Genomic DNA, 14,611 nt, shown 5'->3' with positions numbered 1-14,611 from the left:
CCAGGATCTGCTGCCCCTCATCCTAGAATCAATTCTCAACTTCAACAAGCCCTTCCTTACGTCTCAATCATTTAACCATATTAGGCACAGACTAACTATTGATATCAGTGACTTTTCTTCTCTGCCCAATTACTGCTATTTCACAAAGGGAAGATGATTGTATTTGTGGGCTACTAATTTATGGATGAGTGAAGACTCAGTTTTGGTCCTTTGGATGAGACTAGACGGTGAAGGTAGAAATGATGGTGGAGACTGTGGTGGTAGTGTGTGTGTGTGTGTGTTATTAAAGGCAGTTTTCTCCTAGAGGTTTCCAAAACACTTTTCACAAACCACAGTGATGAATTTCCTTTTCACCTAGTCTCATCTGACCCTTATAAGAGGTATGTATTCCCCTTATTAACATAACATTGAACCATTGTTTTAATGAACTAGTGACCTTGCCTTTTAATATTGAGAGTCTCTTTCCTTCTTATTTTGAACTATATTGCTAAGCTTTCTGCATTAATTGACAGTGAATGGTACCATTCACTTCTCTCTTTTTTTGTCTTCTTTCCAGTTACTTCTTTTTAATTAACAATTTTCTCCGAGCTAAGAGGAAAAGTGGACAATGAAAATTTTGGACATCTTACTGTGTATGGCCTAGAAATTCTCACCTCTGTGGAGATCACAAAATTCTGTCTACATATTGCAAACAAGAGAAACACCATGAGGGTTATTTGGTGTTCCAAAGTTCTGCTTACTAAAGTGAGCAAAAGTTTGCATGGCATGCACCTAGAGAAAGAAGGAAACTGAATGGCGCTTCCGCCTGTTCTTGGTGCAAGAGCTGGCAAAGTGAAAGCCAGAACTTATGAGGCGTAACTTCTTGAACATCACAGAGAAGAAATGACAAGGAGACAAAGCTGGGACTTTCCAATTCCAGTTCTCTTCCCACTCCAACTCAGACAAAGGATCACTAAAGTGATTGTGTATTTTTTTTAATGTATTCTTTTTCCTTCTTTTTTGATCTGAGTTGTAAGAATTCAGATATTTTCCCTTCAAAATCTTAGGCAGGGACATCCCTGGTGGTACAGTGGTTAAGAATCTGCCTGCCAATGCAGGGGACACAGGTTCAAGTCCTGGTCCGGTAAGATCCCACATGCTTCAGAACAACTAAGCCCGTGTGCCACAACTACTGAGCATGCGCTCTAGAGACCACAAACCACAACTACTGAGCCCGTGTGCTGCAACTACTGAAGCTCACGTGCCTAGAGCCCATGCTCTGCAATAAGAGAAGCCACCACAATGAGAAGCCTGAGCACTGCAACGAAGAGTAGTCCCTGCTTGCTGCAACTAGACAAAGCTCATGCTCAGCAATGAAGACTCAATGCAGCCAAAAATAAATAAATAATAAATAAAAAGAAAAGAAAAAAACAGAAAAATCCACAAAATCCACCCCCTCAGACCAAAACCTCGTTCTTTGAAAAGCACAATGAACTTGATAAACTCTAGACTGACAAAGAAAAAAAAAATCTTAGGCAGAAGACATGTCTACCTAATTATAATCCAATACTTGGTGTGGCAGAGATATGTAGTTATTAATCAAAATCCATTTACTGGTTCATCATTCAATATTATTCCCAAGTTTTAGATGGGTAAATGATTACCTAACCAAAGATTCCATTTCCCGGCCTCCCTTGCAGCTAGATATAGCCATGAGATTAAGTTCTGTCCAATAGGATGTCAGTGAAAGTGGTGGGTGTCGCTTCCTGGCTGTATCCTTAAAGAGAATGAGCAAATTGGCCTCAATTCCTCCCTTCTTACCAGCTGAGACACAGATAAGTTTATGAGAGCTATACAAAATACCCTAGAACCAAAGACGAAATCTGTGTGTTGAGGATGGTAGAGGTGCCCTACCATGGATTGCCTGCTTCTTCACTGTTGTATGAAAGAGATAAAATTCTACCTACTTAAGCCATCCTATTTTGGAGTCTCATTTTCAAAGCAGGTTAAATTGAACTTTAATTAATATATAAGGTAGGCACTACAATTGCAAACACCTAAAATTTGAAGACATTGTCTAGGTGATTGGGCAGGGAGCAGTGAAAACATAGATATTGTGGCTGAAGGACCCTTATTATACAAATAAGAGCAAAATATTTGTTAGAAGTATCATCTGTGATACCTTAGAAGGATGATCATGTTCTTACTCAGCCTTTAGTTCTAGAAAACGTCATTGGAAAATATAGGAGTTTATTGGATATTTTTTGGTCTTTATGTTAAAAATTCTTCAACAGAGAACTCAGGCAAGAATTAGCTATTTTTCAAGCAAAAGGAAAAGATATACAGCTCTGTTAAGGGAGGCTCATTCTTCCTGGAACCAGAAATTTAAATACCCTGGGATGACAGCTTTGAAAAGAAACAATTTTTCTCTCTCACCAACTTAGGACAAAAGAATGCATCTTTCTCAAGTGCCTCATTCTAGTCTTCTCTGTAAGACAAAAGGAACAAGCCCAGGAGCAGTATCAGACTAAGGGTGTTGTCTTCCCACCCAAGCCTGTTGTTTCAGGTGACTTCAAGATAGGCACCACTGAACTCAGTGAAAGAGAGATGGGTAAGGCACAAAGACCAATGAATAAGAGGAGGGTCAACAGGCTTAAGAATGTTGTCTATGGAAGCACTTTGATTATGGTTATTTATATTTTTCTGGACATAAAACAAGCCAGGAGCTAATAACCTAAAATCCTATAAAGTCTTTGAAGAGATTATAATACTGAAGGAAACACAAACATTGTTTTCAAAGGCTTGTGACTATTCAACTCTAAAGCATCACTTGGGCTCCCAAACCTGTACCATCAGAAAGTGAGTTGTGAAATCTGAGAAGCCCCTACAGAAGGCATATTATTCCACATCTACCCCAGATGTAGCTGTGGAGTATAGTAAAGAAGAGAGCTCCACAGGTTGTAGAAGCATGGTCTAAGCAAGACCCCTTTTCCAAATCTCCATCTAACTTATTGTAGCAAGGAAGGTCTACTCCAGGTGTAAAAAACCAAGGACCCTGGAGCTCTGATTGTTTCTATTCCCAGCTCCTGCTTGTAGGGCAGAGATTTCATGCCATAAGGGGAAATACTGAAAAATAGGGCTGCCACCCTCTTACATCTCCAATTGGTAGGGTGTGGTATTACTCTACAAAAGGTAGGCCACCCTGTTACCCTTGTCTCCACCTCCAATGGAATATCACAGCATGTGCCCAAGAGCTGGCATGCTGCAACTAAAAGATCCCACACGTGGCAATGAAGATCCTGAGTGCCGCAAATAAGACTTGGTGCAGCCAAATAAATAAATAAATATTTTAAAATATATATATAAAAGAAGGGAAAAAAATCTGAGCAGTGACATCAGAGGTTACACACCACAGGGAAAGTATACTTCACAGAATTTGTCCACGCAAGCCACCAAGCAAATAAACTAACAAAACCCCCCAGCAATATTAATAAGCCCTGGAATGGGAGAGGGGAACTAATCAGAATCCAGACTCACTACAATAACTTAAATGTCAAGTTTTCAACAAGAAATCATAAGACATTTGGAGAAACAGGATAGTGTGATCTTTGTATGGGGAAAAAAAAATAGCAGGCAGGGCTTCCCTGGTGGCGCAGTGGTTGAGAGTCCGCCTGCCGATACAGGGGACACAGGTTCGTGCCCCGGTCCGGGAAGATTCCACATGCCGCGGAGCGGCTGGGCCCGTGAGCCATGGCCGCTGAGCCTGTGTGTCCGGAGCCTGTGTTCCTCAACGGGAGAGGCCACAACAGTGAGAGGCCCGCGTACCGCAAAAAAACAAACAAACACACACACACAAAAAAAACAGAAAAAACAAAACAATCTCCTTCGTACTTAAAAATAAGAAAGCCCACGTGAGCTAGGATTTTCTGTCACTCGACGTGCCTTTGAAAGGCATAACAGCTTTGAGTAGGATATTCCTTAAATGCATTAACTAGCAACTTTAGAAAAAAAAACTAATCTTGCATGATAGAAAAAATTACATGACAATAAAAATCTGATTTTATACTAATATGTTTCCAGATACAAGACACAATGCTAGGAGAAAGAATTGCGGTGATTGGTGCTGGGGTCAGTGGATTAAGCGCCATTTAGGTCTGTCTGGAGGAAGGACTGGAACCCATCTGTTTTGAAGGAAGCAGTGACATTGGAGGGCTGTGGAGATATAAGTTTAAATAGACTTATGCTTCTATATGTGTAATGACAATTTTTCTTATCTGGGAAATAGGAATGCAAGGATTACAGCACTGATTTATCCTTCAACTACCAGCATAATAGTTGCTATCTTTATCAGTACCTAACACATGTGCTTTGAATCCCACTCCTTCCTTCCTCCCAAGAATGATGTTCAATCAATCTTTCTTCCTTTCAGGGTCTAGCTCGTCGAAGGAGAACTGTGTGCTTCCTCTTCCTTCATCTCCACCATCACCACATGACGGTCATCCCAGCACTTCCCCAAAACTGGTATCACTGCCATTACCAATAAAAGTTGACAAATTGAATGGACTTTCTGCCAAGAGTCTTATTGCCTTCTCAAGGGGATCCAATGATGTTAAAACCCACCTCCTTTTCAAAACACTTGTCACTAGCTTCTGTGATTTCACTCTGTTTTCTTTCTGATTTTCCTTCTCAATATTTTTCTACTTGGCCTCTAAATGTTGCTGATTATAGCTCTATTCTCAGTCTTCCGGTCTTCTAACTTTTTGCAGGTTCCTTAGGATACTTCTTTATCCCTCCTTGGCTTCAGTTATCAAGGTGTCCTTTATTTTCTTGGTAGGAGAAGACTGAAGGTGGCAAGCCCAGTGTCTATAAATCTGCCACCAGCAACACTTTGAAGTGATTATCCTTTCTCTGATCATTTTCCCGACTACTTGCACAATTCCAAAATCATGGAGTATCTCCGGATGTACGTCAAACCCTTTCACCTTTTGAAGCACATCCGGTTTCTGGTAAGTGGGGCAGAGACCACTCAGCATACATGGAATCCTCTTGTTAGAGCCAAGAGCCAGGCCAGAGCAAAATGCACTAAAGCATCCATTCAGTCTTGGCGGTGAGCTTTACATAAATCTCCAGAGAAGTCGGCGAGAGCTTCTCTCCTCTCTTTCCTCAGGAAAAATTGTATGGTGGATTGGCTGAAATGCCAGACTGTGCACCCGGTGTTGGCTCACCCCTAACTACATTCAGGACTGCAGTTGGAACAAACTGAGATACATGTCTACTTAAAAATGCCTTGGTAGGGAGACCAGTTATAAATGAACTCTTTAATGAAAACCCAGAGGAGAGTAGCTGTAACCAACCTTATTCATTGAGGCAGAGTTCTTGGGCAGGAGGGCAGCTGGGAAGAGCAGTCACAAGTCTGAGTTCGTCTCATTCCCAGTCAAAGCTGTGCAACGTGAGGAAGCGCTCTGACTTCTCTTGCACAGGACAGTGAGATGTTGTCGTCCAGGCCGAAGGGAAGCAGGAATCCTATGTCTTTGATGGGATTATGGTGTGTAGTGGCCTTGAAACCGACCCCTTCATGCCACTCCATAACTTTCCAGGTATGTCCTACTGAATGCTAAGACACTGGTGTTATGGGGTTTTATCATAGTGGCTATTGTTATTTTGGGAGAAAGTTTATAATTCTGAAAGTCATCTTAGTTTCAAAATAAACATATTTTCTGATTATAAAGAAATGCATGTTCTTTCAAGTTCCATTCAAATAATACATATTATAAAATTGAAAATAAAAATTACTAATACAACCACCAGTTCTGGACTATTTTAAGAGGAAAGTGCTACATTTTACCCAGTTGGAAGGCAAAATGTGGGAACTTTTTTGAGTTGGTAATAGTTTGGAGTAAATAGTGAGATCAGAGATACAGAAAATATATTAATATTTAGCTTTATTCCTGAATGTGTATCTATATGTATGGCATGGTGGATATAAATAGCTATGTGCTAGTGTCACTATACATCTTAGAAAAGACTGCAGTGCTATTCTTTACTATTTGGAAGCTTAAGCACCCTGAATATAAGGAATGGTACAGGAATGATTTACCTGCACAAGATCTCCTTCTTTATCTCTAGAAGCAGGATATATATTTGGTCTTTTCAAAGAGGGCTGAACCTGAGACTCCCTTGGGGTCTAAGGAGATGCTAGACTCCCTCCACTTCCATTGCTTTGAGTGTCTGTTTCCCAGTGCATGAGATGATAAAGTTAAAATTGGTCAAAAGAGGTCTATTAGTTAATTAGTTATTAGCTTATTAGATGTGTAAATATTCCTGTATTCATTCATTCAGCATTCATTCAAGAAATATCTACTGAGCACCAACTGTGTACCAGAGACTTAGCAGAGAATAAAACAGACAAAATCTCTGTCCCCAAGGAGTGTACATAGCAGTAGCTGGAGAGAGACACAAAAAGAAATAAACATGTGGAAGGTGATGACTGTGAAGAGAAACAATTGCCAGGGGAGGGCAAAGGGATGGGTGGTTGGGGAGAAGGGTTTGTGATGCAAGATTAGATAAGATGGCCAGGTAAGACTTCAGTGAGAAAAGGGCATTTGAACAAATACCCCCAAGGAGTTGAGGAAGTGATGCAGATATATGAGGAAAGCAGATCGTACAGAAGGAAGAAAAAAGTGCAAAGGACTTGAGGTGGGTATGTACCTGACAGGTCCAGTGTGGTGGAAGTAGAAGAAAGAGTAGAAGGAGATGATGTTAGAGAATGAATGTTACGCCAGATCAAGAAGGACCTTAGGGCTTCCCTGGTGGCACAGTTGTTGAGAGTCCGCCTGCCGATGCAGGGGACACAGGAGACAGAGGAAGAATAGATGAAAACATAGTAACTTTTAGGTGTTGAGGAACGCACCTCAGATTTTTATTGTTTCATAACAAAGGAGAAGAAAAGGTTATCTTCAGAGAGTGAGAGGAATTTCAGTAGAGCCAAGGGGAGGGGAAATAATTGAAAGAGCTGCAGTCAGAAATTGAATGGAAGGGCTTCCCTGGTGGCGCAGTGGTTGAGAATCTGCCTGCTAATGCAGGGGACACGGGTTCGAGCCCTGGTCTGGGAGGATCCCACATGCCGCGGAACAACTAGGCCCGTGAACCACAACTACTGAGCCTGCGCATCTGGAGCCTATGCTCCGCAACAAGAGAGGCCATGATAGTGAGAGCCCTGCGCACCATGATGAAGAGTGGCCCCCGCTTGCCACAACTAGAGAAAGCCCTCGCACAGAAACGAAGACGCAACATAGCAAAAATAAATAAATGAATTAATAAACTCCTACCCCCAACATCTTCTAAAAAAAAAAAAAGAAAGAAAGAAATTGAACTTGGCAATGATTGAGTTCAGAAACATTTAGATTTGTGCCAGGAGTTCACTAGGTGATCAAAGAACTGCTTCCAGGGGAAAGCTGAAGTTTGGGAGCGTATTCTCTAGGGAAAAAGGAGCAGGGCAAGGAATGAACCACAATTAGGATGGAGTAGGGCTGTTCAATGTCACAGGAGGAGAATGAAGGCCACATGTGCATATGCCGCAATATTGTTTAAAAGATGAAAGGCTACAAAATCAACCAGCTATTATGGCTTTGCCATATGAGCATATTTTTAAACAAAAATAATAAGTTCTTATGTCCTCTCAGCTTCAGGGTCAAGTGAGCACTTGTCCCTAGTAGGAGAGCAGAGTGAATACTGCTACTGTTAGCAGGAAGAGTGTACTGGGCCTAGAAAGAGATGGAAACAAGCTAGACAGGGATGAAGCATAGGCTGGGAAAGCAAGACAGGGAATTGGGTCAGAGCCGTATTTGTAAATAACAAAGATGATGGTTAAAGAAGATATATTACTTAAGGAGGAGCCAAGCTCTTTGAAGGCTTGGCAGGGTATAGACAAGCAAAAAGGAGGCAGAAATAAAATATCTGAGTTTCTAGTAAACCTGAGATCATAAAATTTTGGTCCAGACCAAAACTGTAGGAGAATTAATTCTGTCTGATAATGTTCGGCAAGCACAGTTCACAGACCAGGAACAGTAGACCAGAAAATGAGAGTTTTAAAAAGCATAGCATTTGAATTTAGCAATAAGCTTTAGAATAGGCCAGCAGTTAAAAAATAAAATAAAATAATGGTCAATACTTGAGCAACTCTATTCTTGCCCACAGGAGTCACAAGTTTCAAAGGTCAGTGTGTCCACAGTTGGGAATGCAAGAGTCCAGAGAAATTTCACGGCAAGAAAATCATTGTGATCGGCATTGGAAATTCAGGTGATTTGGCGACTGAGCTCGGTCGTGTAGCTGCACAGGTTTGGTGCCTAAATTCTCTTTCCTGAGATGCAACCTGCCTACTACCTGCTGAGATGTGATCATTGCATGAAATATGTGTAGTGTGTATTCATACACTGCTTCAATACTGATTAATTACCTTCTCTCACCAGTTTCCTCAATAGACATCTTGTTAATCCATTCCAAAAAAAATAGAGAATGGAATACAAATAAATATTTCAAACTTTAGTGACTTCCATAATGTTCATTTTTAACAGAGTGTAGAGGCTTTACCAGCTCAGCTAAGAGTTACAAAAATGAACTTACCAGAAAACCATTTTTTAAATCCCTTAATAGTTTTCATTGACATGACACTTGACACCGTCTTCCAACTCCAATTCCTTCAATAGGGATACAGATTAACTAAGTGTTCTAGATACTACAATACAGTAGTTAACAGATGGATGGGATCTTTTGTGTCAATTTGTGGATCTCTAGCCTTTTTGCATCATTGTGTTTTTCCAGAATTTGGAACTTAAGAGATTGCAGGCCTCAAAGACTGCCTTGGAGAAGGTTCAAAAGGGATAGTGGGTGAGGTCCAGAGGAAAGCTTGAGGGGATCTCTGGAGCTATAAGCAACAAGTCAGATGTTTCTGTATGTGGGAATGTGTGTGGCTATATATTGGTCTTCCTGTCTTGAGAAAGAAGAACTCTTCAAGCTAAAAAGACAAGAGAGTTCTTATCCATTTCTTCTCATGAGCCAAATGAGAGATATCTGAAGAAGTGAGAAAACGATCCTATGAAAGTAAACTGTTATATTGGGAAGCATCTATTGTGCATTTATTTGCATTCTCTCCTAGGTATTTCTCAGCACAAGGCGTGGTGCATGGATTTGGAACTGGGTCTGGGATTATGGGATGCCCATGGACATTGTTCTCTTCACTCATTTTAACTCTGTTGTCAACCAAGTTTACCCTACATTCTTAATCAACAGATGGGCAGAGAATAAATTAAATGCACACTTTAACCATGACATTTATGGTTTGCTGCCTCAACACAGGTATGTTCTAGGATTTTTTAAAACTAATTTTGCTCCTGCCTTTTGGAGTCAGCAGGTCAAACTTGGAACATAAGGAAGATTTAGAGTTCAGTTTTACCACCTTGAAAATAGACTTCACCTATCTTAGGAGAATGTTAATCATCATTTCTTTTCTCATGTTTCTTTGGACCTTTCTATTTACTAACCTTAGAAGAAAGAAATTGAATTTCAGGACATGGTAGCAGCTTCATCTGTCCCCGTCCTTCATGTTTTCAGGCTAACATGCAGGTATTTAGGCTCTGAGACCTTAGATGGTGGACAAGCAAATGGTATATTATGTCATAAAAATTAAGCCCATTTTTCCAAGTCAAGAGAAAGAATCAGGAATCTGGTAAGATTCCAGCAATAAGACGGGAGACTTTGGGGAGAGTCCTTTGAAATTCGACACATTCTTTCTTTGTCTTGAATAGAACTCTGAATCCAGACAGCTGTGGTTTGGATCCTGGCTTCACCACTTTCTAGTTGTGTGTTATTGATCAGATTTACTTAACTATTTGTGCCTCACCTTCCTTATATATAAAATGGCAATAACATTAGCACCAATTCAGAGGGTTGCTCTTCACCTTAAAGAGGAAAATACATGTATAATTTATACTAGTCCCCAGCACATAGTAAATGCTCAACAATTTTCTGTTGTTTTATTATGTTATTAACTTTCTAACTATATTAAAATTATACTCATGGGATTTTAGTTTTTGGAGGTGATTGAGCGACAACACAGAGAAGTCAATGCCATTGAAGAAGAATGTATTACTTACATTTCCTAAGAGAAAGGGACATGCCAGGCCACGCAGGGCCACATGGGAGCTCTGGGTTTGTTTAGACAGAAACAGGAACAAGAGAAAAGCTGAGGCCAGAGCCTTTACTGGGGTTTCTGTGGGATGAGCAAAGCAGGGCATTGTAAACAGTTTAGGATTGGCTAGTTTGAATAATTCCCATGGGCTTTAATCTATAGAGATCTGCCTGGTTCCTAGCCCTGGGATGATTTAGGGCAGGAGAAATATTGTGTTGGGGTATGAGAGTTAGATAAGTAGTTGGTTGGGGCTACAGACTTGGGAGAATTGTTTGGGGCTATAGACTTGGGCTTGGCTGGTTCACATATGAAAGACATGCTCCTGGCAGAGCTCTTTGCTATCTTTAAAACAGGCTAGTCTTCTCCCTGGCCAACAAGCTTTTTAAGATGTCAAAACATCATAAAATATAGAAAATAAAAGCACAATTATATGCTGACATCCAGTTTCTAGCTTGAATGATTGAGTAGAGAGTGTACCATCTTACAAAGGTAAATAATTCAGGAGGAAAGCAACTTTGGAAGACCTTAGGAGGCTTGCTGATGACTTAAGTTTTAGAAAACTGTTTGGGATACTTGTGAGGTATCCCAACAGAGATACATGGCAAGCATTAGGATAGATGATTCTGAAAATCAAAGTAGAGATTAGGCTTGGAGTCATCAGCCCTGAAGATGTATATCAGAGTCTCAGTGATGGAGTATGTGATTGTCAGGGTTAGGAAGAAGGAGACTGTCAAAGTTTGAACAGGTACTTCTGTTATTCTCCTTTGCGTGCACGTGCACACACACTCTTCTTCTCATGCTGCCTTAAGAACCAATAATCTGGGTTGGGTGTGGTTCTGGGGGAGAGGTTCTAGGTCAGAAGCTAAGGAATCCCAAATGTTAAAGAGGAATCTGAAGAAGAGTAGCCATTAAAAGCACTGAGAAAGAAATTACAAGTGAAGAAGTAGGAGAATCAGTAGTAAGGGCAGGGAATAAGAAGGGGAAAATTTCAAGAAGAGAACGGTCAACAGTGTCAAGAGTAATGAGTCAACAAATATTTTCTGAGCCCGTCTGTGTGTTCATTATTATATAGATAGCAAGTATGTGAATTAAAAGAATGGACCTATCACCTCCCAGGAATAAGTAATGCTCATTCCTGCCTTTGGACTTGGTGTCTCTTCTGCCTGGAATGTTATTCTCTCAAGTTCAAAATATAAAAAGGACAAGGAGAGTCACAGAATTATGAACTGTGAATTATGTGAATTATGAAAATTATGGCAGAGTCATAAAGTAACTGGAATAGCACTACAGCACAGTTAAGAGAGAAAGAGCTTTGTAATCAAATGAACTCAGGATTAAAACCCTGTTCCTCCATGTACTGAATGCATGGCCTTGACATATTAATTGACCCCACAATTCCCTCACTTATAAAAATGGGAATACTTACGTGTACTTTGCAGAGTGGTAAGAATTAACAATTAAGCACCTGACTTTTGTAGGCATTCAATAAATATTGATTGAATGGATGAAGATTAGCCATTGTGGTTGAAATTCTTTATTATTATTCTTTATTATATCATTAATTCTAAGGCTAAGAATAAAGTGATGAAGACAAATTCAAACCTACCTTAATGAAATGATGTCAATCACGTTATAATAATTCTGCTCATTTGTTTGCTTCTCCTTTAAAATGTTTTGCATATATTCCTAGAATATTCTGTTTCTCAAAATGTAGGATGTCATCCATCAAAGAAATGAAGATATAGGAAAGTGTCTTCCATGAGTTAAGATGGAAAATTAAAGAGAAATCTCTATCGAATGAAAACAATCAGGAGATACTGAGTCATCATTAGTAGCTATAATACAATAAGTATTAGAAAACTAAGGGATAACATAACTGAACAAGTGTAACTCACTATTTAAAGGAGAGCCAGAGTGAATACTCTGGTAATGGGACTACACACACACTACCTTGTGTCTTGTCATGGGATGCAACTCCCTTCAGTCCGTCCTTCTTCGTGAGCTTTGAGGTCTGCTAGTGAACTCATTAAACACACGTCTTTGCATCTGTAAGTCACGTGCACCTGATAAAACAATGAATGGAAGGCAGATAAAACAATGAATGGAGGGCATTGCAAAGCGACTCCTGAATCCATCTCCCCCACTCCTGTGTTACCTCACTCATGAAGTTCTCTACCAAATTGACTCTCACAGTACCCATTTCTTCCTGAAACCACGTCTTTTCAATAAGAAAACCATGTTCACATTTGACATTTCTTTCCTAGGATTGAACAAATTACCCTCAGTGAGTGGCATGATGGCTGACATAAGAAAGAAGAGAAAAAAATTTGAAAAAGAGTAAGAAGCTTGCTTCTTGATGAAAGTCAATTGGAAGTGTTTAGGTGGAGCTGTTTGTCTTTCAAGTATTAGTCGTATTTTTCTTATGATAGAATCTGAGTCTATTTGCCTGGATGAGATCTCAAATAATCAACTTTTAAATTTCCTCTTAACCAAGCATAAATATCCCTTATGGAATATTTATGGAATGGAATGGATAGAGAATGGTCTAACCTGGAAAATTCAGAATTTTGTTTAAAGTTCATGGAACACTAAATATAACATACAATTATAAATTTATGTCTTACCATAGCCTTGGAGATGTAAAGCATGTGAATATATGTGTGATGAAATGGAAGGATTGTTTCACCCTTTTAAGGTGTTGAGAAGATAAACCAATGTGAGAAATGAGATAGCAAATCATTACAGAATCCAATTAAAATTCTGATGTGAGGTCAGAAGCTTGTGGGTTGCACCAAATCTTCTTAATGGAAAATTCTTCTCAACCACTGGGGCTGGGAATGTAATTTATTTCTATTCAGCATATATCTATTGAGAATCTACAATGTGAAGGTCACAGCGTGTTCTCTATGAGCCACAGCCTTTATCCTAAGAACAGTCAGTTATCCAGTAATTTTGGTTTCAGAAACTGAGCCAAGAATTGCATTTCATTAATATTTAAAATAAATTAATGTCCCACGTATCTAAATAACTTGCCTGTACAATTCACATAGCATATTCCTCACCATCGATTTACCAAAATGAGACTAGATCCTAATTGAGAATTAATTTCATGGCCAAAGTACAGGATTTAGGAAAAGACAAAAATATTCCGAAACCCACCTATTACTATCCAAGATCCCTGGAAGGATTTAATGGGGAAAAATACACTGCATGAATATTTTGTTAGAAACCACTGAGACCATAGTCAGTGAAAACAAGAAAACTCATTTTATCTCTCAGTTTTTGGAGAAATCTTCAACCAATGTTTAGAGGAAATTGTGCATGGAGAGATGGAGGTTCTGGTATTTTCCCCTTCTGGTTTCAGATTCCTGAATAATCCCTGTGATACACGCAGAGTGCGGTGTAAGGATTACGTGGATGAAATTGCCTCTGAAATAGGAGTGAAACCCAACCTGTTCTCACTTTTCCTGTGGGATCCAAAGCTGGCTCTGGAAATTTTCTTTGGGCCATGCACACCTTACCAGTACTACCTACAAGGGCCAGGGAAGTGGGCTGGGGCCCAAGGAGCCATCCTGACTCAGAGAGAGCAGATCATCAAGCCCCTGAGGACTCGCACCCTCACCTGTGACCAGGCTCCATACTCTGTGCCATTTTGGCTTAAAAGTGTCTGTGTAGCCCTTCTCTTCTTTGTTCTCAGTTTAGTCATTATTAAAGGATAATCCTCCTACAATCATTACAATATTATAGATTAACAGTGACACACAGTAATTAAGAAACTGGGCATGTGCAAGAGTTTATCCCTCAGTTCAGACTAGATCAGTGCAGTGAATTGTCTAATAATTCCAAAATTACTCATGTATGAGTATTTGGCAAAATTGGAAATTTCAGAAGTCCAAAGGGACAGAGTAACAACTTGAGCTAAAGCCAACCTGAAAATTGGAGATTTCTAACGAAATGGTTTATATGAAATCTTGCTCTGGAAAAGTATATTTAATTTCTATAATATGACAAAGGTTCTAAGTTACCAAGTTCTCCTAGCCTCCTTTTATATGAATTGGCAAATTCTTTGTTTTATATGTAAAACACAGGCTAGGAAAAAGTATCTCTTCAATGATTTAGAAAAGTTAGCAATGAACAAACGTCTTCACCAGAAACTCTTTCCAATAGGGTCACATTCATAGAATCATGGATATTGAGGTAGCAGGTTATTTCAGGTATTATCGAGGGTATTTTCAGGATATGGGGTGTGCCAAGGAGAGAAAAAGAGGGACTAATGGAAGTCAGGAAAAGAAGAAACAGGGAGAAAGAGCAAATATTTACAACATTTACAAAAACTTTTACAATTAATCAAAGAGATGAAATATTTTAGTCTCTGGGTCAGTCACTTATATTACAGGCTATGTCTGAGCTTAGTCCTGATATTCTGTAAAACAGATTTCTCCCCCA

At 39.6% G+C, this 14,611-nt stretch overlaps 1 pseudogene; it reads left to right on the top strand.

Moving 5' to 3' along the window:
• Window positions 1–3,808: 3,808 nt before the first annotated feature.
• On the top strand, window positions 3,809–14,211 carry LOC111167361 (flavin-containing monooxygenase 5-like; annotated as a pseudogene).
• The last annotated feature ends 400 nt before the right edge of the window (window positions 14,212–14,611 follow it).

This window comes from Delphinapterus leucas, chromosome 1 (assembly GCF_059928025.1).
Source record: "Delphinapterus leucas isolate spDelLeu-1000000601 "Yukka" chromosome 1, BTC_Dleu_Yukka2, whole genome shotgun sequence".
Taxonomy (NCBI): Eukaryota; Metazoa; Chordata; class Mammalia; order Artiodactyla; family Monodontidae; genus Delphinapterus; species Delphinapterus leucas.
This window is presented reverse-complemented; position numbering and strand designations above follow the sequence as displayed.